Raw genomic sequence first — 7,517 nt, forward strand, 5'->3', positions numbered from 1 at the left:
TGAAGAAAAAACAAACTGTAATACCACCATATTATGTCACTGAATAAACCTTACAAAATTAAAATTATAGTTTCAATTTACTTTTGAATCAATATTTACTGAAAATGTATGAAGTAAAAGACCTTGTTCTGGTTACTGAGGTATCTGGCCCTATTCAGTATCTGTTTGATTTTCTTCAAGTTATTTGCCCTTTTTGGATAGTAGTATCTTCATCTGTAAAATGAAAAGGATTTGGTTAGAAAATATCTATGTTCCTTAAAGTAGCTGGGTATAAGAGAAAAGAGTGCTCTTCATATTGTGTGACTGATCCTGTGCCTACCTTTGACTTATGTGTGAAGAAAGGTAAGGATCCATTGAGTAGTAGGTATATGGATGACAATGTAAAGTGCAATCTCATTATTACATTCCCTACCACACCATTTATTTAGGCTAAGACAAAGCTAGAAAATACAAAGGATGGGACACATAAATACATGTCTTTTACAACTATTACTATCTTATCCCCACTGAAGGTAGATTTCCAATAGGGCTTGGTGACTCCCTGGGCAATTTTCTGTCTGTAACTCTTCAGCTTACTCTACCTTTCCCCAAGGATGGTATGGTATTTGTGGTTTGACATGTTACTCAACCAGTATTGTTGTATGACCACTATATTGGCTGGGTGGGCAAGTCCACAGCTAGAAATCTGGGTAGTTGGTGGTGTTCAAGAACCAAGAGATAAAGGCCTAATTCAGTAGCCTCCTCATCAGTGGTGCAGAGGTTTTTCTGGGCAGTTCTGCCAAAATTTTGGAATGATGGCAGTAATAGAATCTATTAGGAATATCTCTGCTAGTGTTGAAAGACTGGCTCAAGATACAGTTCAATCCATCTCTCAAACTTCTAAGGCTATCTCCTATGGGATGAGATGTTCTTCTTAGCAAAGACAGTTATACAAAATTGGCTAGCTCTTGATTTGCTTACAGCTGCATCAGGAGGGGTGTGTGCCCTTATTAATCAATTTTCTTGCTCCTATATAAATAGATCTGGTAAAATTGTGACAAATATCCATGAGCTTCAAAGAATTTTGAATGGCACTTAGCAAATTGCTTTAAAGACTCATGTGACATCTGATGGTGCATGGTGGAACCTGTCATGATTTCAGAGAACTGGTCTGTTAGCTACTATAGCCAAATTGGCCTTTTTAATCCTGGGAATTGTGGTATTCTTTAGAATTTGTCTTAGTTTAAAGTGTAGCTTAGCAAAGCTTATACTAAGCTTTTGCCAGGAATATATGTATACTTCCTGCCCCCCCTCCCCCATTTTCCTTTTATTTCACTAGGGATGGGGCGGGGGTGGGGGGGGAGGTTCAGGGAGGGTAGAAAGGTGAGGTTTCAGATCAATGCTGGCACAAAGTGGATTCTCCCCACCCTGAAAAGGTTCGTTTGCCTTTACTAGGCCTGAAGCCCATCTAGAAAATGAGAAAAAGTGCAGTATAAGCCAGGGCAGTGCAGGCTGAGGTCTGGTTCAGTGTAGGGTTTCTCAGGCACTTCCTATGTCAGTCAGGTGTTCCAGTAGAGTTTACATGCAGGGGATGGGTGCAGTTCCTAGTGCAGTCCTCTCCTTCTGGTGATGGTAGTTATATGGGAAGAATCAGACCCTCATGCTGATCTCACAGGCTGTCTTCAGAATTGCCAGTCATGATCATGGCCAAACTAGAGAGACAATGTCTTTCACTTTTGGGTGACAAATTTTTTTGTTATGCCTATGTTTGACTGGTCTTTTGTTCAATGGGATGTGCACTATGATTTTCTTTTTGATTTTTTTTCTTTTTTTTAAACTTGAGTATATGGAATCAGTACTGCTATTTAGATATTGAAGGATAAGTTTACAACATCTATGAGCCCTGATAACATTGCATACCCAAAAGCTTTAGACTATGGAAACCTGCCATTGATTATTAAATATTATGGGACTTTAATTGATATTTGTGATTTTTTCAGAAAAAGGGACTGCTAATGAGCCACTGATCAGTGTGAAGGAACACAAGGTCAAGGAGACTAACAATCCCTGTGGAGTTGTTGAGGAACTATGCTAGAATCTCTTAAGAGATCATGTGCCCAAACTGCACTTTTAAGCTGCCTGTAAACCTCACTTTGAACCACCCCCTCCCCACCTTACCCCAGAGAGCAGAGCATTGGACTGCTGGACAGATGGGAGGGGCATGCAAAGAATATCCTCAGGCACAGTAGAGAGGGGGAATGTAACAGCCCCTTCTGGCATGCCAGGCCACACATGCCACGCCTTTGCCAATACAGATCTATGCCAAGGCAGAGGACCTATCTCTAAAGGTTTGGGGAAAGTAGCTGTTTGGCAAGTCTTGACATTGGACTTCCCAGTTTCCAATTTATACATGTATCTCTGTTTAGCTTTATCTTTGGCTTCCTATCCCTGTGACTGAAGGAGAAATCAGTCCAGGGAATTATATTTCTCTTTTACCTCAGACTTTTGACCTTTTTTCTTCTATAGTATGGCAATTTTCTATAGTTCCTGGCTGATGATGGGTAAGTACAATATTGCAGCACCTGTCCTGCATGCTTGTAGGATACAATTGGATCTACTTCAATTGGATCTTGATGGCGAACCAAAGACCTCTAATGATTTTAATTCTCATATTTTTATATAGAATTTTGATATACATATTTTTAAATGTGATTTGCCATTTCCTTCTTTTTTTGGGGGGGGGGGAGAATTGATTCATACACCTTTCTGCTCAGCCATGCATCCTGTGTTGATTCTATTGTTGGTATATACCCTCCTGATGAGGGGATTGTATAATTATTCTAAAATCCAAAATTTAAGATATTTCAAAGCAATTTTAGGAAAAGACAATTGCCAACACCCTGGACCAGGAAAGTGGATCTTCTGGAGAAGATGCTATAAGGATGCTTGCAGAAATCATGCACTACATCAGGAGATTTGGAGTGAACTTTTGGTTATAATGAACCTGCAATGGGGTTAAGCCCACTATTTATCCTGATTATAAACTTTTACGCCAAAGGGGAGATCCTAATTGGTCTTTTGTCAGTGTACCTTTTTTTTTTGTTTTGTTTCTCTTATTCCCAAAATTGTTGTAATCCTCTCCATTATGTATTCAATATCTTGTCTATTTTTATGCCCCCAGTGAGAAAATCTTATAGACCACATGTGGCTGATAAATCTCCTGAAAAACCAAGGGTAGGAAGACTTAACATGCTTGTCTGCCAAAGAATGGGGTGGGGGGGATTGTATGAAATTATTTAGAGGACCTTGATCACAAGGACAGAATCTAAGCTCTGGGGCCCCTGGGAACAGCAGTAAAGCCAGCAATTAAGGTGGGGGACAATTAGGTAGTGCGAATACCCACTGGGTGGCCCAAGTAAAGGAGAAAGGGTCAACAGTTAGCCCTTGGGCATGACTTGTGAAAGTGAATGGGCTGAAGGCTTGGAAAACCCAGGTGGGAAGGTACTTTGCTCTTTTTCTGGACTTCTGCAACAGAGATAAAATAGCCAAGCTGCTGTCTTGTAGGAGACAGATCTTGGCCAGTCAAATGGAAAATTGAACCCAATCAGGTTAATCTTCCTTAAGGGAAATGTCTTCTCTCTCTCATCTCTTGTTCAGTCATTTTATTAATAAACACTTTACTCTGGCCAGACCCCTTTTTATTCCTAACAATATGAACCTACATTGTTGGGCCTCACTTTTGAGGGGATTGGATAAGATGGTCTCTAAGGTCCTTTCCAGTTCTAAGTCTACTGATCATATGGCCTCAAGGAGTTAAAATATAACTTTAGTGGTAGTACATACTCTGAACAAGAACTGGTATTCTGAGAAAATAAGAGTGCTAGGACCTATCCTTAAAAGTACTCTTTAAAAACTTTAAAATGTACCAGTTTAAAAAAAAAAGGAATCAATGGGTTCCTCTACCCAGCCCTTGAATGCCTAAATTTGATATACTGCAGAAATACTGAAGTAAGGAAGTAGAAGTGGCTGGAAATCAGGTTCAAAGCAACCCCAGTACAAGAAGTTTTTTACAATCCAGCCTGGTCCTGAGTCAAGCAGCCCAAGCCCAGCAGTAAGAAAAGACCCTAAAAACTATCCCAGGACAAATTCCTAGTATGATCCTGGAACTAGGCAGTGAGGAGGCAGGGCAGGGGTGGGGATCAGGGTTTGTGTGATAAGCCCAGGAACCCCATGGCAAAAGGGAGGGCAGAGACTGGCACAACTCCAGAATCTCTTGAGAGGTCTAGCTAGTCTTGGCCACCACACTCGGGATTAGGCAAATCTTGAGTTTAAGCCCAAGCACAGACACTAAAGCTGCTAAGATAAAAGGCAACCAGAGCCTTTGTTTCTTACTGTACAATGAAACCTGAGACATAGTTCTTTGATTCCATCAGAATGGTCATTTGACATATTTATGAGATCTGTCATATGGTCATTACCCGTACTCATGCAGAGCTGCTATGTAACTGGCAGTATTATAGGACTTAGGAGACCTTGCCTGACTTAGGCACATCATTTCAGATTTACCCAAAGGATAAGCTAAGTACCAAAAATGTACCTGGCTTATTCTTTGGGTACATCTGAATACTCAAAGAGCACTCAAGTAAGTACTCAAAATGTGGGCATCTAAGTGGCACAGTGATTAGAGTGCCAGGCTTAGAATCAGGAAGACTTGACAAATCACACCTAAGACACATAGCTGTGTAACTTAGAGCAAATCACTTCACTCTGTTTGTCCAAGTTTCTTCATCTGTAAAATGAGCTGTAGAAGGAAATGGCAAACCATGCCAGTATCTTTGCCATGAGTTGAACTTGGATAAAAAATTCAAAATGTAATTGGAATAGTATCTTTTTAGGTTGTACTAAACATTCAAGAAATCTCTTCCAAAATGAAGACTCAGTAATAAAAATCTGTCTTTGGCACAGTGGGCATTATTTCTTTTAAAATATTTTCTAAACTGCCAATTAGTAATTGCATCCAAGACACAAGAGCTATAAGGACCAGGCAATGGGGGTTAAGTGACTTGCCCAAAGTCACACAGCTAGGCAGTGTCTGGGATCAAATTTGAAGCCAGGTGCTCCCAACTATAGGCTTGTCTCTATCCACTGTGCTAGTTGCTCCCAAAGCCTTTATTTCATTTTTAAACCCTTACACTGTCTGTCCTAGAATCAATGTTAAGTATCAGTTCCAAGAAAGAATGATAAGAGGTAGGCAACTGTGGTTAATTGACTTGTCCAAGGTCACATACCTAGGAAGTATCTGAGGCCAGATTTGAACTCAGGACATCCTGTCTCTAGGTCTGACTCTCTATCCACTGTACTGCCTACCTGCCCTTGAGTACTGAACTCTGCATCTGAAGACAAAGAATGGCAGATAATGAATCAAATAGTTATCTTGTAATATTTGGAAAAAGGAATGAAAATCATATGTGGAATACCAAGTGAAAAAGAAAGTGCTAAACTGAGTGATATAAAATTAGCCCAATTCAAACCCACACTACATTAAACTGGGATTTATTGAATTAGTTCACTTAGGCCCAATTATGTAACCAAAATAGTTTAAACTATCCCACTACATTATCCAAGGAGTGCAGGGCAGCTTAGGAAGACATTTGGTAAATTGGACAAGTTATTTTCTTTGATTTACATTAGCAAGATAATGTTGCAGTATCTCTAGCTATCTGACTCTTTAGTATCTAGGCAAAGACTAGATGAATGACTTCCCCAAAATTTTAAGTTGAGTTAGGAGATTCACACACCACTGATTCCTACCCCCCAGTTTTTCCTGAGCCTCAAATAACTGATATTATTTGAACTAAAAATAGTCTTAGTATATTCAATGCCACTCTGAAACAGTTTCCATACTGATCACTTCAAAGCTTTCAATATTTCAAGAAAGCCTGTGAAGGGAGTTTCATTTTTCCTAATTTAAAAAAAGGTCAACATTGCTACTAAATCAGATTCTCAATTTTTATAAGAATAAGAATATTCTTGGGTATTATTTTATTTTTTAAAAAACATGAATGGAAAATGTTGGGAGCTCCAACAGGGCAATTATTTAAAACTTTATTTCCCATGTTCAAGTTCAACAAATATAAAATATACAATATACATGGATATAATGTAGATATATGTAGAGCTGAATAAACTAACATTTCTCTCAGTAAAAATGCAAACTATCAATGTAGGTAGTAAGCAAAATTGTAGACAATGTTAAAATCTTAGAATGTCATACAGAGATCTGTAATATTAGCAAAAATTAAGTTAACAATAATGATCAGGAATTATGAGCAGGTTAAGTATATGGATGACCTGTTAAGATACTCAGTTTAATGAGCAAATCTTTTAAAATCTCACATAAGGCAAACTTTTCTCCATTTTTCTCCCACATGGGTTATTGGGGAAAGTAGGCAATGATGATCAAAAATGAAATGTGGGAAGACACAATTAAATGTTGATCAAAATTTATACTAAATTTAATACTATCATTTTTTGTTAATCAAAATGACAGATTAGGATGTTTTTGAATTATTCAAATATGTAATTCAAATGTGATAAGAATCAATAAAAGAACTTGTCAATATATGAGTATATACAGTTAATATATGATTTTAGATATGCAATAGACACATTAAGAATAGCCTAGAGTAAAAAAATTTTGCAAAACTTGTCCATAAACCATAGAGACGTAGAGATGAGATTCTTGGTTGGTCTCCAGTTTCAGTCCTGCTTCTGTCAGTAGTACCCTATGTGAAAGGTTGTGATGTTACTGTAGAATGGATTACTGCAATTACTGAAAGAAGGTTGTCCTAGAAGACCTTTTGAGTTCCTTCCAACTATTATGATTCTTTAAAATCAAAGGGAATTTTATAAGTGAATATAAAGTTGGGAAGTCTTATATGTTATGCTCAACTAATTAAAATTTCTGAAAATTTTTCCTATATATACCATTGGGCAAATTAAAACAATACCAAAGTTTTACTGTCCTACCTGGGGGACAAAGTATATGATAATTCTTTACGAATATATCATTAATGTCTACATATTAAATAAAGCACAATTCCCTTCAAAGTTGTTCCCTGGGAAGAATACTTATTCCAAAATTGCTCAAAATATTTTTGTGAACTCTATAATTATCTTTAACCCTTTTGAATACTACTCTTAGTAGAAGTTTTATATCAAATTTGCAATTATTTCAGTTTCTGAACTACAAGTAAATCTCTCTTTTGTATTGCCTATCAAATGGAGAATTATATTTGCACATTATCCTTAGTTAAATGAATTTCCTTTGTAATGTTTGTTTTAATGTATCAGGAGTCATATCCTTTGCAGTCTACTGGATCACATGTAGGGTTACCCATAACATAGGCTGGGTATTCTTGAGGATTATAAAATCCAAATCAGCCTTTCCCTCCCACTCTCATTCCATTAAAATTAATACTAGGATTTCAAAACAATAATCTCTATGATTGCTTTATTGTACAAAATCTCTCTCAGGA

Source organism: Monodelphis domestica, chromosome 1 (assembly GCF_027887165.1).
Source record: "Monodelphis domestica isolate mMonDom1 chromosome 1, mMonDom1.pri, whole genome shotgun sequence".
Classification (NCBI taxonomy): Eukaryota; Metazoa; Chordata; class Mammalia; order Didelphimorphia; family Didelphidae; genus Monodelphis; species Monodelphis domestica.